General features: G+C 44.8%; 1 protein-coding gene across 3 annotated transcripts in view; it reads right to left on the minus strand.

Annotated features, from left to right (window-relative positions):
• ZNF831 (zinc finger protein 831) overlaps positions 1-15,835 on the minus strand; it is a 298,501-nt gene that overhangs the window by 48,570 nt on the left and 234,096 nt on the right. The gene's annotated exons all lie outside the window — the stretch shown is intronic.

Consider the following 15,835-nt stretch of genomic DNA (forward strand, 5'->3'; position numbering starts at 1 on the left):
ATGTTATGTTTGTACAGAGGGAAGCAAATACAGAACATAATTATGGTGTTTCCAGATGGGAAGGATCCATATGTATGAAAGACTCTAAATACTATAGCTCAGAAACTTGTCCAGGTCTCTAGAGAAGCTTCCTACCTCCAGGGAGCATCAGGTCAGGCCAGGAGACCAGCGCTAAAGTCATAAATAACAGATCTATCAGCACTCTCTGATCAGTCCTGACAGGCAATAATGCTTCCAGGGATTTACAGGGTTGTTTAACCTCCCATCACTAACAAATGGCCATCTCTGGAGCAGGTTCACCAGTTCTTCCAAGAGAGATGTGCAATCAGGCATAGCTTAGCCTCCTCATCACCCTCAACAGGTTAAAGTTATCAGTAGGTTCTGTGAAGCGAAAAATTTTCCAGATAATTCAATATACAGGTAAGTAGTACAGTCCATGAAGAGAACTCTCCCAGTCAGTTGTGAAACTAGCAAAAATTGTGTAAAGGCAGCAGTAAGGGAATAAAAGCGCTACATGCAACATATGCAAGTCAGTTAACACCAATTAGTGCAATACAACATAAATTCTATTCAGAAGGCTTGTGCTGGCTATCACCCCCCCCCCCCCCTTCCTTCCCGACTTACCAGATGTTGCGGCCTAGGATGGGCCTGTGATCTCCTCTGGGGTATTGGCCACCCCACAGCCTCTCTGGCAACTTCTTTTGGCTGTAATCCACTCCAGGCACCCACCTCCGAAGGTTGTAACAGATCCAGGCTTTATGCTACGTCTACACGTAACGATCCGGCGGCTTGATTGATAAGATCCGACAGGTCAGATCTCGCCACCGCCGATTCTCTGCTCATTCCCTACGAGGGGACAATGGCAGGGAATCGAGCGGAAGATAAGTGGCACCGGCGGGGACGAGGGCGGATCGAATCCGACGTGCGGGCGAGCGGGGACGCGCCGGGGATGCGGAAGAGGCGATCCGGCGGCTAATCGAGCCGCCGGATCGCTCCGTCTAGATGAGGCTTTAAACAACAATACAAACCGCTCTCATAGCGTAAAAAAACAACAATAAAACATCCATACAGGCTCTTAATGCATAAATGCAGATAGTTCGTACAAAAACATGAAGATTGGGCTGGGTGGCTTTAAGGTTCGTGCTAGCGGCTGATATAAATACCAAAATCTCCCACTTACTAGCTGTACAGTGACACAAGAGGAAGGGTGAGAACTATGGGCCAGTTAAGGTGCATATACATATCCAATTTTCATTTACCAATGATTGGCCAATTCTACCACCTCCATGCAGTATGAGGGCCAACAGATTTTAATACTATGAACAGATTATGTAGGTAAGCTCTCATACTACATGGAGGTGGTACAATTGACAAGTGACTAGCCAATCAAAATTGAATGTATGAATTCCACCTTAATGGACAACTGAAGTGAGAGTGATGTGGAGGCTGCCATATTTATTTCCTTTTATACAATACAATACCAGGTGCCTGGCAGCCCTGCCGATCTATTTGGCTGCAGCAGTATCTGAATAGCACTAGAAATAAGCATGCAGCTAATCTTGTCAGATCTGACAATGTCAGAAACACCTGATATGCTGCATGCTTGTTCAGGGGCTAAACGTATTAGAGGCAGAGGATGTACAGGGCTGCCTGGCAACTAGTATTGCTAAAAATGAAATAAATATGGCAGCCTCCATACCCCTCTCACTTCAGTTGTCCTTTATTTATTAGTACCAAAGACAGGGGAGTAGGGCACTTTATCAGGATTATATAATTTATTTACCACCCTCCGCCTTACCTGGGTAACGCACATGATTTTCCCTTATGGAATAAATAAGGTAAATGAGTGAGGGAGGGCTCACACTAGTCATTGCAGAAAACGCATGCATTCTTCCACACGCACTTTTTCAGAGACTGTGCCTATTGACCTGTATTTAATCAAATGCTTTTTTCCACAGCAGCCAGTGATTGTCAGAGTTGTGTCTCACTGAAAATCACTGAAAGATTGCAATTGAAATTTTCTTTTTTAATCGGTCCCAAAGCACTGCATACGGTGCTTTTGCGATAGAAAATGCTGCAGTGTGAATTTGCCGACCATTGGTGGTCAGCAACTGCATCAGAAATGCTGCATAATCACCCGCGGTGTGAAACAGCCCTAAATGAGAAAACACACACGGTGTGTGAAATTATACTAAACTGCTGTAAGGTTTTTTTTTTTTTTTTTTTTTCCCACGTGCAAAATTTGAATTTAAAGGGGAACTGAAGTGAGAGTGATATTGCGGCTGCCATATGTATCTCCTTTTAAACAATACCAGGTGCCTGGCTGTTCTGCTGATCTGTTTGGCTACAATACTGTCTGAATCACACCAGAAACAAGCATGGCATAGCTGAGGAGCTGTGGGCCCCGATGCAAGTTTTACATCGGGGGCCCCCCCATGCACTCCATAGCAATTGATACGGTGCACCAAAACCTGCCAATGGCAACTACAGTGTCGGAGGTGCAAGAAGGGGATGGGGAACAGTTTGTTAATGATTACCACTATTCAAAGTATCTATAAAAGTGATTATTATGACCACAAGACCAAGAGAGAGCTAACACTGTAGTTGAGGGAGGTCCCCTCTGGCCCAAGGGCCCAGATGCAGTCGCAACCTCTGCACCTCCTATTGCTATACCCCTGATGCAGCTAATCTTGTCAGATCTGACAATGTCAGAAACCTCTGATCTGCTGCATGCTTGTTCAGGGGCTATGGCTAAAAGTATTAGAGGCAGAGGAGAAATAAATATGGCAGCCTCCATATTCCTCTCGCTTCAGTTGCTTTTTAAAGGGACACTTAAGTCAAACAAAAAAAATGAGTTTTACTCATCCGGGGCTTCCAATAGCCCCCTGCAGCTGTCCAGTGCCCTCGCCATCTCCCTCCGATCCTCCTGGCTCCGCCGGGAGCCACTTACTGTTTCGGTGACAGGAGCTGACAAGGTGGGGACGCGAGTGATTCTTCGCGTTCCTTGCCACAATAGCGCCATCTATGCTGCTATAGCATATATCATACACCACATAGCAGCATAGAGGGTGCTAATGTGTCTGGGAACGAGAAGAATCACTCGCGACCCCAGCCTGTCAGCTCCTGTCACCGAAACAGGAAGTGGCTCCCGGCGGAGCCAGGAGGATCGGAGGGAGACGGCGAGGGCACCGGACAGCTGCAGGGGGCTATTGGAAGCCCCAGATGAGTAAAACTCATTTTTTTTGTTTGACTTAAGTGTCCCTTTAAGTGAGAACATTCCCAATGACTTATATTGGTTTCACTTTATAATTCGACTTCACGTTTGGGGAAATGCATGTGATTTTGACAAGTGTGAACCCAGCGTGATAAGTTTGTCTGATTCTCTGCATGCAGACACAGGACCTGTATGCAGCCTGCCATCTAGTGGTGCTCAGGCAAACAGCAGATTGTACATCAAGGTATCAACAATCGTATATCATACACATGCATGGTATGCACACTCTCACTCTCTCTCTCTATCTCACACTATACAGAAATATTTTATATAATTACTTGCTTTCTGGGAAAGAGTTTGGACGGACGGAATTCTCTGCGTCCTGCATAGAGATGAATGGGAGTTTTATTGTTAATTGCCTTCAGTTGTACAAGCTCCCCAGGTAATGACATTTTCTGAAACTCTGCATGTAGTTTCTAGTCTCGGTTGCATTGAGGCCGTGGTCAAACCCTTAGGTCAGAATCTGGAATAGTCAGGCAGACCAGGCCGGGACAGGAGTAGCCATGCTGGCCAGACTTACAAGGACATGGTCGGACGTATCGCTGAACAACACCGGGTCCAAGTTGGGGAGAGCCTTTTATGGGAAACTGGAGGAATTTTGAGATAAACTTGTGTGTGCGCCGTTCCCTGCACATATGCACACACGGGGTCCGATGTCACAATGTACATGCCTCAAGCCACAGTTCTGAAACCACAGCCGACTATGGACACACAAGTACTGTTTTACACTGTAATAATATGAACTATATGGAGGAACTCATAGGCAAATGCCGGGGGAGGGGGATTACAGCTGCCCAGAATCCCCCCCTCAGACCTGGGATGGTGCAGTTTCTGGGGACAGGCACAAGTTGAGACACCAGAATATCTGCAGGTATCCTGAAGCTCACAGCACAGCCCCCTTTCTTTCCCTGCTACAGTTGACTTTGGATGGAGCAGCAGCGTGTGTACAGAGCATGGAGCAGCAGCAGTGTGTACAGAGTATGGAGCAGCAGCAGTGTGTACAGAGCATTGAGCAGCAGTGTGTGTACAGAGCATGGAGCAGCAGTGTGTGTACAGAGCATGGAGCAGCAGCGTGTGTACAGAGCATGGAGTAGCAGCAGTGTGTGTACAGAGCATGGAGTAGCAGCAGTGTGTGTACAGAGCATGGAGCAGAAGCAGCTGTGTGTACAGAGCATGGAGCAGCAGCAGCTGTGTGTACAGAGCATGGAGCAGCAGCGTGTGTACAGAGCATGGAGCAGCAGCGTGTGTACAGAGCATGAAACAGCAGCGTGTGTACAGATCATGAAACAGCAGCGTGTGTACAGGGCATGAAACGGCAGCATCTGTACAAAGCATGGAGCAGCAGCATGTGTACAGAGCATGGAGCAGCAGCGTGTACAGAACATGGAGCAGCAGCATGTGTACAGAGCATGGAACAGCAGCGTATGTACAGAGCATGGTGCAGCAGCAGCGTGTGTACAGAGCTTGGAGCAGCAGCATCTGTACAGAGCTTGGAGCAGCAGCGTGTGTACAGAGCATGAAACAGCAGTGTCTGTACAAAGCATGGAGCAGCAGCTTGTGTACAGAGCATGGAGCAGCAGCGTGTGTACAGAGCATGGAGCAGCAGCGTATGTACAGAGCATGGAGCAGCAGCAGTGTGTGTACAGAGCATGGAGCAGCAGCGTGTGTACAGAGGGTGGGCGCAGCTCCGGGGAACTTAACAGTCAGGTATGAGCACAGGTCTGTGCCCCTGCTGGGTGAATGCTTCACTTTACCCTTCATTACCAATGTGGACTGTCCTCATTATTATCTGTATCCAATCTGCTCCTGATCGATCCCGTTGTCGGTCAGACAGGAAATTGCATTATATGTACTCAGCATGATGTCCTCCCATATTATACTGTATTGTGCGTGGCTGAAGGAGACCTTTCAGGAATTCCCACCTTGAAAATCCTGGGTTTGCCCCTGGAACTCAGTAGGGCTATGGCTGAAATTATTACATTCTGGGTATTTCTTCAGATTAGAAGCTTTTTATCTAAGTCTCGGATGTAAGACAAAAGTAGGTAGGTCCCTCATGACCAGAGATGGATCACCATGTTATGGGGCCCTAGACAAGGTAGTAGATTTGGGCCCCCCTTGTGGCCCTTTTGCTAAGCTGAAGTGGAGAGAGGTCAGAGAAGGTGGCTGGTGGGCCCCTTGACACCCACTAAGCCCCAGGCACCTGCTTAGGTTGCTTGGTGGATGATCCTGCTCTGCTCATGACATTCAAGGAATGATGTCTTCACACTGAGATTCAAAGGCATCTATTTTCCTCTATTTATAATACTATTCTTGCTTTTCAAATTCAGATGATCATGTGACTTGATTTGCACATTCCCGTATAAGAGCCTCATCAGCAGGTTACTACATGTAGGGATTAGCTTCCAAATTCCGATTTCCACATTAGAAAACAGCATTCTGACTCAGAATGTGGAATGCCGAGTGAAATTCTGCGTATTTCCATCATTGCATCAGTCAATAACGCCAATTTCTATGGTTAATTGCAAGGCCCACATAAGCGCAATCTTCACCAACTGTGACAGGTAACTTCGGGAAAATAGTGGGAACAACTGAAAAAAAAAATCAAAAAGACCTTGTTTTGGAGAAAATTGATTTTGAATACTTCAAAGAAAAATGTTTTTTGACGTGCGCAAAATGAAATTCTGCAACAGAATTCTGCCATTCATCGTAAATGCCGGAATTCTGTAGTACATGGTGGAACTACTGCAGGATGTCATTTTGCGGACTGTTAAAAAAACATTTTTTTGAACTATTTAAAAGGCATTTTCTAAAAAAACACCAGATCTTATTGGATTTTTTTTTCACTTGTTCCCATTGTTCTCCCGGAGACACTTGGCAAATTTGGTGAATATTGCATTTATGTTGGCTTTGCAATTAACCGCAGAAGTTGGCGGTATTTACTCTTATTTAAATGTCAGAGTTCTATGGTATATGGTTTAGAAATAGTACTTATCAGGCAGAATTTGGAATTCCATCGGATTCAGACATTGCCAAATTGTAACCGTCCCTAACCACAAGAAGCAAACTTTAAGCATAATTGTTTAATTGGACAGTATGGCCCTTTTTCAATTCCCTTTTCTTTCCTACATTTTCTCCTAGTGGATATTTTCACACCTCACCAATAAAATGCCTTTTAAGCCACCAGCAAGCAAGAAAATACTCAGAATAATTTTGACAGGACTTTTTCACCTGCTTTGTGGTACTTTCCTAAATGCAGAGTGCTGAAAAGTTATTTTAAATAGAAGATGAAAAGTGACTTCCTAGAAGAAAACTTAGGAGAATAAGTGAATTGAATAAAGGGAGGCCAACTACGCAGGTCTTCAGTAGGGCATGTCCATCTCTGACAAACTGCTGCTGGAGGTGTTGGAATGGAGAGATGTCTCTCGCTTGCATATCTGGTGGAATTGCCGTGTTCATGGCTACTAGAGACAGGTCATTGGTAAAGTTATGGGGTCAAAACTGAATTGGGAGCCTTAGGCATTTCTGCTACACCATACGTCTACCTCTCAGAAGATCTTTCACCTGCCATATGAAGAGCTGAAATATATCTGGGTTAACTTCAAAGGACAGGAATGAAACACCCTCCTGGGTGCTATCTAGGAGAGAAAATGATCTTCAAAAGACTTGGGCCCATATGCAATTCACTTTTTCACCTGAGTTTTCTCCTAGGAGATAATTTTTCATCTTCGATTTAAGATAACTTTCCAGTATTTTTCAATTTAAAAAGTACCAAAAAGTAGGTAAAAAAGTACTGTCAAATTTATTTTCAGTATGTTCTTGCTTTCTGGTGGCTTAAAAGGCATTTTATTGACAAGTTTAAAATTATCACCTAGGAGAAAACTCAGGTGAAAAAGTGAATTGCATATGGGCCTTGGTGAGCAAGCCAAATGATGGATATATAAATATGTGAAGCTTATTGGTTATCTTGGGATTGGAACTTGATTATTGTGTGGCTGTGGGGTACCGTGTCTAATCTAACCTTTGATCTATTTGTCTCTTTTTGAAATTCCCAATGAAGGGTTGCATCTTTTTTTTTCTTCCCTTGTAACTTCTTGGGTTGAGTTAATAAGGCTGTGAAGTGGGTTTGACTCAAGCCATAAATCACTGGAGCTAATTTGGAACTTAGCCTCAACTTCAAAGTGTGAGGAACAAATAAATGTTCCGTCAAGAGAGAAGAGATCTAACGAGATTCGGTGTTGTAAGACACTGCTTTATAATTGTTTTTATTACAAAACCAATGTTTTGATTTATTATTCACAATTCAGTATGTTCTTCTGTAAGAAGAAACTTGAAATAAAGAAAGTGAGCAGCTGTGGAAGTTCCCAGGACAGTTATATAAGGATAACAACTTGACCCAAGAGATAGACTATTATACAATAAATGTGATCAAAGGGCCTCCAGGGATTGTTCAATGTAACAATCTACTTCCACCTGGACCACAAACATCCACCTTTCTAATCAGAAGAAAAATTATTGATGACTACGTGCCTCCAATTCTCAACTCATCCTTCACCCGTTCCCATCTCTCTGCCCACATCTGCTTTGAATGAGGCCTGGATTGTGGCCAGTTCCGTTTTGGAGATAATCAGTAGTTATCTTGTATATTTAGGTTTGTTTTCACAGCAGTATTAAACTGAATGATAAATCCCTCTCTCTGCAAAGCACTAATCTTCTCTAATAAACTTCTTCTGTCCCCCTGTATTTACTCAATCTCCCACTGCTTCTCAGAGGGACGGACCACACAAGTCCAGGCACAGGGATTCCAGCAGGACAGCTGCTTGAAGTTCCAAGTGGGAACTTAGGTACAGTATATACATATATATATATGTATGTATGTATGTATATATATATATATATATATATATATATATATATATATACAGTGTATATATATATATATATATATATATATATATATATATATGTATATATATATATGCTTGCAAAAGTATTCAGCCCCCTTGAAGTTTTCCACATTTTGTCATATTACTGCCACAAACATGAATCAATTTTATTGGAATTCAACGTGAAAGACCAATACAAAGTGGTGTACACATGAGAAGTGGAATGATAATCATACATGATTCCAAGCATTTTTTTTTTACAAATAAATAACTTCAAAGTGGGGTGTGCATAATTATTCAGCCCCCTGAGTCAATACTTTGTAGAACCACCTTTTGCTGCAATTACAGCTGCCAGTCTTTTAGGGTATGTCTCTACCAGCTTTGCACATCTAGAGACTGGAATCCTTGCCCATTCTTCTTTGCAAAACAGCTCCAGCTCAGTCAAATTAGATGGACAGCAGTTGTGAACAGCAGTTTTTAGATCTTGCCACAGATTCCCGATTGGATTTAGATCTGGACTTTGACTGGGCCATTCTAACGCATGGATATGTTTTGTTTTAAACCATTCCATTGTTGCCCTGGCTTTATGTTTAGGGTCATTGTCCTGCTGGAAGATGAACCTCCGCCCCAGTCTCAAGTCTTTTGCAGTCTTCCGCTCCTCACTTATGGCAAAATTCTCAGACATAAAATGGTTGAAAGCGAAATCAACAGACCTGGAAGACAGTAGTCGCCGTAACAATTTGACATTCAGGGGCATCCCTGAACAAATCCAACTGCCAGATCTTAAACGATACCTGAAAGACTTTGCTAAATCTGTTCTCCCAGAAACTTCAGATATAGAACTCACTATTGACAGGGCTCATCGCCTTCCTAAGCCACTGCACTTAGCTGACTCGATACCCAGGAATGTAATAGCAAGATTCCTATTCTACCATGTAAAAGAAGGCCTTGTAAACACCACTAGTAAGGCAAGCTCCCTGCCAGAACCATACAAAAAATTTTCATATATATGCAGGCCTCTCTGCCACCACACTGAATCTACGACGTGAACCTACAACCTTTTACCAGAGCTCTTCAACAAATACAGATAACCTACAAGTGGGGCTTCCCCACGAAGCTGTTCTTTTACTTTCAAAATAGACACTATGCAATTGCTTCCTCTGATGCAGGATTTAAACTGTTTAAGCAACCGCAAATTCAGGTTCAGCAACCTTCTCCCCCAAACTCCTCGGCTTCAAAATCCATCAAACTAGCGGCAGACTGGCACCGACAAAAAAGCCACGATAAAAGTATTTTTTTCTTTTCAAATCTAAAAAGTCAAAAACGCTCAAACCCCCTACCAATTCAACCAATGGGTGCAGGATCTGGGAAGCCAGGCCAGTCCATAAATGTGTACAGAATGATCCGCAAACCAAGCAGTGGTAGAAAAACGCTGGTATTCTTTATTCAAAAATTCCACATAGCAAAATGCAGTAAAATCACAAGGTTCAACTGACGCGTGTCGGGCTTACAATCAGCCCTTAGTCATAGTTCATAGTTATTTTTTTCTTTTATAGGAAGCTGAAATTAGCAAGAAATCCTACCTACTCTGTGTAAGTGCAGGATTATTTCCCCCCACCACTCCATGTGGACTCGAACTATGTCTCACACTGTTTTACAGTAGCTATTTACATCTTTTTGTGTAGCTTCATGATCTTCAGATGGTTTAAGCTTTCTTTTTCTTTTAGTTTTGATATTAACCTGGTTATTCCCTTTACCATGCATGTTCTTTCTCAAAATAGGTGGTATGGCAAAAAATGTGATACAATGTGTTTTCTTACCTTATTAATACAGTTATTAATGCTTATCACTGCTGGCAAAAGTTACCCATGCCGTTGAAAATCAGAACTATAAATGTTCGGGGTCTCAATTCGCCTTATAAATGCCCTCTCCTGTGGATAGAGGCTAAGACACAAAAATCACAAATACCCTTTGCACAAGAGACTCCTCTACTAGAGAAAAATACTAACCTATGTACTAAACCTGTATTTCCCTTAAGTTATCACAGTACTTAAAAAAAAAAAAAAAAAAAAAAAAAGAGGTGTACTGATGGCCTTTCACAAAGACTTAAAGGTAGAGCCTTGTAACGAATGTGGAATTATCTCTGTGGTTAGCGCACAAGATGTGCGCTTACACTGCGGAAGTCCTCCACAAGCGTATAAAACGACAGAACCCAGCTTTGGTGCAATGCACCTGTAGAGAGAAAGTGAGCACAGAGACAGAATGTATGTACGGTGAACACACAACAGCGGAAACCAAGTGGGAACGCAATTGCAAGAGTGGCAATTGCCAACAGTGACACAAGACCGAGTAAGACAGAGCACAGGTGTAGCGAGAAAGACACAGTAAATAACAATGATCAGAACGCCAAGGAAAATAACAAACGCACTCACTAAGCGCGGTCGCCGCACGAAAAGCGCAACGACACAGCACGCTAATGGCGCGGTCTCCGCACGAAAAGCGCAACAGAGAAAAAACACGCCAACCCTAACTAACTAATGAACACGAAAATGAATAGAGAACGCGAACGCTTGCTAAACTGTTACCTCACCGAGCCTACAGCAAGCGTTCATTCCAGACAAGACAGACAGAAGGAGTAACCAGTAGCAACCGCAGCTCTGGCCTACACTCCCAGACAGAGTACAGAGGGAACCACTGCCACTACCACTACAGCGGATGCGATCCAGACAGACAGACAGATGGAGCAACCAGTAGCAACCGCTGCTCTGGCTTGCACCCCTAAGACAGAGTACAGAGGGAACCACCGGCACTACCGCTAGGGCGAATGCGATCCCAACAGACAGATTTCCTGTCGACCGCCCCTGGCGACAAGACAATCGCAACAGATACACAGACAAGGCAATACAGATAATAACAACCTGACTACGCTAGAAGGAATGCTAGTGCACTCCCAAGAAACTACTCTAAGATAATCTAAGCAAACAATTAACAAAGGCTGAGACTCCAGGTAAGTTAGCAGGAACAAACCTCTATGACCAGCAGGGAATTCTGGGAGCAAAAGGTATTTATACTGCAAGCCATCAAAGGAAGCAGCTAAGCAATTTGCATGACAAGTAGATGCAAATTCCTCACCAGCAGAGCAACTCTGAAACTTGCAGAGTGAAGACAGGTCTCCTTTCCAGGGACCTGCAGAACTCAGACCTACAAAATGGTCAAAAAGCTGTCTGTGCAGACAGCCGAGCGGACCATTACAAGCCTATAATAACATCTACAGATCTTAATGGAAGATATAATATTTCCGTTGGGTTGATTAATGATGAACCAGAGGTGCTCTGCTTGCTATAACTGAATTGCTGTTGTTTATCCCCTGCTTATTGCCTGAAGAAGTGGGCTGTGCCCGCGAAACGCGTTGCATCTTTGGGGTATTTTCAATAAATGTGTATATCTATACATTTACAGTCCTTGGTGTCTGCTTTAAAGAGGATCTGTAACATGAAAAGATCCCCTGGGGGGTACTCACCTCGGGTGGGGGAAGCCTCCGGATCCTAATGAGGCTTCCCACGCCGTCCTCCATCCGTCAGGGGTCTCGCCGCAGCCCTCCGTGGAGTCCGTGCAGCGGTGATGTCAATATTTACCTTCCTGGCTCCTGCACAGGCGCTCTGACGGCTGTCGGCTCCGAACTACACGGAAATACCCGATCGCCGTCGGATCTGCTCTACTGCGCAGGCGCAAGTTTCCTGCGCCTGCGCAGTAGAGCGGACCCAAATGAGATCAGGTATTTCCGTGTAGTTCGGAACGGAAAGCCGCCACAGCGCCCCCGCTGGAGCCAGCAAAGGTAAATATTGAACTGACAGTCGGCACAGTCGCCGGCTGTTCGGAGGGCTGCGGCGAGACCCTCGTGGGACAGAGGACGGCGTGGGAAGCCTCATTAGGATCCGGAGGCTTCCCCCACCCGAGGTGAGTACCCCCCAGGGGATCTTTTTAATGTTACAGAGTCTCTTTAACGGAGGCGAGTCCACCACTTCCTCCCAGCAATTTTTAAAAAATTTTATGTACTTTTATCCTTCTGGCGCCTCTGTTCACCTACCAATATATTATGAGACCCTTACCACAGATCCAACTCCTTCTCTAAATATTGCACTCAAAACCTTCATCAATAATGCCTTCCTGTCTAATATCATAACCAAAAATGAAAGAAACGTTATCATCAACGTTCAACCAACTATCCCCATATTTTACTATCTACCAAAAATACATAAAAACTTGCAGAAACCGCCCAGTAGACCAATTATTTCAGGCATTAATTCCGTCACTAGTAACCTTTCCAGATTTTTGGACCAACACTTACAGCCACACGTACAGTCCCTCCCCTCCTTTCTTAAAAAATTCACAACAACTCATTCTACTCCTACGTGACATCAGCCGCAGTATTTCATCAGATATCTAGCAGCAAGTGTTAGTTTAAAAGTTTTTAAAAGTACTTTTTTTTTTCTCTAGTGTGCTTTGCAACAGGCAGGTAATTAGCTAGGGGGAGGGATTAGCTGTAACACAGGTGATATATTAAACAGGAAGTGTAGGCCAAAGCCCTAATCTTGGTGGAGGGCTGTTTCACTTCACTGCTGGGAATTGTGAGCTCTGATTATATTATATTGCTGTTGTTTGTAAATTTGTGTTTTGCTGCTTTGATATCTGGTAGGCTTGTGCATTGCAGTTCATCAGATATCTAGCAGCAAGTGTTAGTTTTAAAAGTACATTTTTTTTTCTCTAGTGTGCTTGCAACAGGCAGGTAATTAGCTAGGGGGAGGGATTAGCTGTAACAGGAGGTATTTGGTCAGCTTCAGGACTCAGTACTGAGCTTGCTCAGTCAGTGGCTTGCTCACTAAGTGGCTTCGACACAAGTGACTTCGACACAAGTGGCTTCGGCGTTAAAAACAGGCGTTACAACACAGGCACAAACAGAGGTTGAGAGGAAGCAGGTAAGGACTTAAAAAAAAAAAAACCAAAAAAACTTTAAACAATATTGCGGTTCTTTGCATTGGTTAGGATGTGCTAACACGTTGTGGTGTAGTCTTTAAGTTTTAAGGACTCCACCCCAGCTTCACTCACTCCCCCTCCTCCCCTCCCCCTCCTCCACCCCAACTTTACTCACTCCCCCTCCTCCACCCCAACTTTACTCACTCCCCCTCCTCCACTCCAACTTCACTCACTCCCCCTCCTCCCCTCCCCCTCCTCCACCCCAACTTCACTCACTCCCCCTCCTCCACCCCTCCCCCTCTTCCACCCCAGCTGCACTCACTCCCAAACTTCACTCCCTCTCCCGTTTCAACTTTTACCGCCACAGTTTACTTTAAATAAAATTTCCCCACACAATAGTTATTATCATGGACTATGCTGTACAGTGTACATCCTGTGACATGTATGCATGCCTTGATCAGCGGATTGAGGGTGTTTACTGTTGCCCTGGGTGTGTGCGTGTTGCTCAGTTAGAGGCGGAAGTCGCAGAGCTAAATAAGCATCTCGCAACACTGAGACGCATACACAACATGGAGATGAGCTTAGATCTCACGATCCAGACACTGGATGGAATTGGTGAAGATGAGGTGGGTGGAGTAAAGCCGGAGCAAGAAGCAGAGGTAGCCGCTAGTTGGGTCACAGTTAGAAGGGGTAGGGGAAAAAAGTGGCAGGGAGGCTAGTCCCGAGTTGTCTCTCACTAATAAGTATGCTTGTTTGCATAATATTGGGGAGGATGATTCAGGAGTAGCAATGCTGCAGCAGGATGTGCTCCTTAGCAACCAAGGGGCAGACTGCTGTAACGAGAAAGGGAATAGGAGTGCAGCTAAGGCTAGACAGGTACTAGTGGTAGGGGATTCAATTATTAGGCGCACAGATAGGGTAATCTCTCGAAGAAACCGTGAATGCCGTACAGTCTGTTGCCTCCCGGGTGCTCGGGTTCGGCATGTAGCGGAAAGAATTGACAGATTATTGGGTGGGGCTGGGGAAGACCCAGCTGTCATGGTACACATTGGCACCAATGACAAAGTTAGTGGGAGATGGAAGGTCCTCAAAAATGATTTTCAGGTACTTGGAGATAAACTTAAAGCAAGGACCTCCAAGGTGGTGTTCTCTGAAATACTGCCAGTGCCACGTGCTACATCTGAGAGACAGAGGGAGCTTAGAGAGTTAAATAAGTGGCTGAGAAATTGGTGTAGGAAGGAGGGGTTTGGGTTCCTGGAGAACTGGGCAGACTTTGCAGTCGGCTACAGGTTCTACAGCAGGGATGGGCTGCACCTTAATGGGGAGGGTGCAGCTGCATTGGGGGAGAAGATGGCTAAACGGTTGGAGGAGATTTTAAACTAGGATCTGGGGGGAGGCGGGAGGATAAAGTCTTAACCCTCCTGGCGGTTTGCTAAAAAATCGCCAGGGGGCAGCAAATCTTTTTTTTTTTAAATTTTTTTTTTTTCATGTAGCGAGACAAAGTCAGCTCAGCGGCATCCCCCCAGCCCCTCCAATCGCCTCCGGCGATCAGGTTCAAAGAACGGGATCTCCTGGAGGGCTTCCCCCGTCGCCATGGCGAAGGGGCGGGATGACGTCACAGACGTCATCGACGTCGTGACGTCAAAGGGGATTCCGATCCACCCCATAGAGCTGACTGGCACTGATTGGCCAGGCAGCGCACGGGGTCTGGGGGGGGGGGCGGCTGCGGCGCGACGGATAGCGGCGGATCGGCGGGTAGCGGCAGCGATCGGGCACTGCACGCAGCTAGCAAAGTGCTAGCTGCGTGCAGCAAAAAAAAATTATGCAAATCGGCCCAGCGGGGCCTGAGCGGTGCCTTCCGGCGGCATAGCCCGAGCTCAGCTCGGGCTTCCCGCCAGGAAGGTTAATATGTAGACAAGATAAGGTAAAAAGACAGTGGGAGCCTAACATTATGGGGGGTGGAGTGGGGGGTGGGGACAGTGTAAAGATTAAGGAGGTTGGTAAAACTTCAAGTAGCCCATTTCGTGTAAACAAAATTGGTAAATGTGGTGGTAAAAATATAAAGTGCATGGTAACCAATGCTCGGAGCCTTGCAAATAAAATAGACGAACTAGAGTTCATTCTGAATGACAAAGGCTATGACATTGTGGGAATAACCGAGACATGGATGGATGAAAGCCATGACTGGATAGCTAATTTAAAAGGATACAATGTGTTTAGGAGGGATAGAACAGGGAAAAAAGGTGGAGGGGTTTGTCTCTTTGTTAAGAATTCTTTTACAGCTGTCCTCAACGATGAGATGGAGGAAGATTGCGAAGATGTGGAGTCCGTTTGGGTAAATATTCATGGTGGAAATAAAAGTTGCCAATTGCTTATTGGGGTATGCTACAGACCACCTCTTATTAATGAAGCTGCAGAACTGCGATTAATACAGCAGATTGAAAAAGCTGCAAGTAAAAATGAGGTCATAATTATGGGCGACTTCAACTTTCCAGACATTGACTGGGGTATTGAGGCTACCAATTCTGGTAAAAGCAGCAGATTTCTGGCAGCACTACAGGACAATTACTTGACTTAAATGGTAACGGAACCAACTAGGGGGAATGCGTTACTGGATCTGATCATTTCTAATAGACCAGATAATGTATCAAATGTGCAGGTTCAAGAACATTTGGGAAATAGTGATCACAACATGATAACGTTT

Source organism: Hyperolius riggenbachi, chromosome 12, assembly GCF_040937935.1.
Source record: "Hyperolius riggenbachi isolate aHypRig1 chromosome 12, aHypRig1.pri, whole genome shotgun sequence".
Lineage (NCBI taxonomy): Eukaryota > Metazoa > Chordata > Amphibia > Anura > Hyperoliidae > Hyperolius > Hyperolius riggenbachi.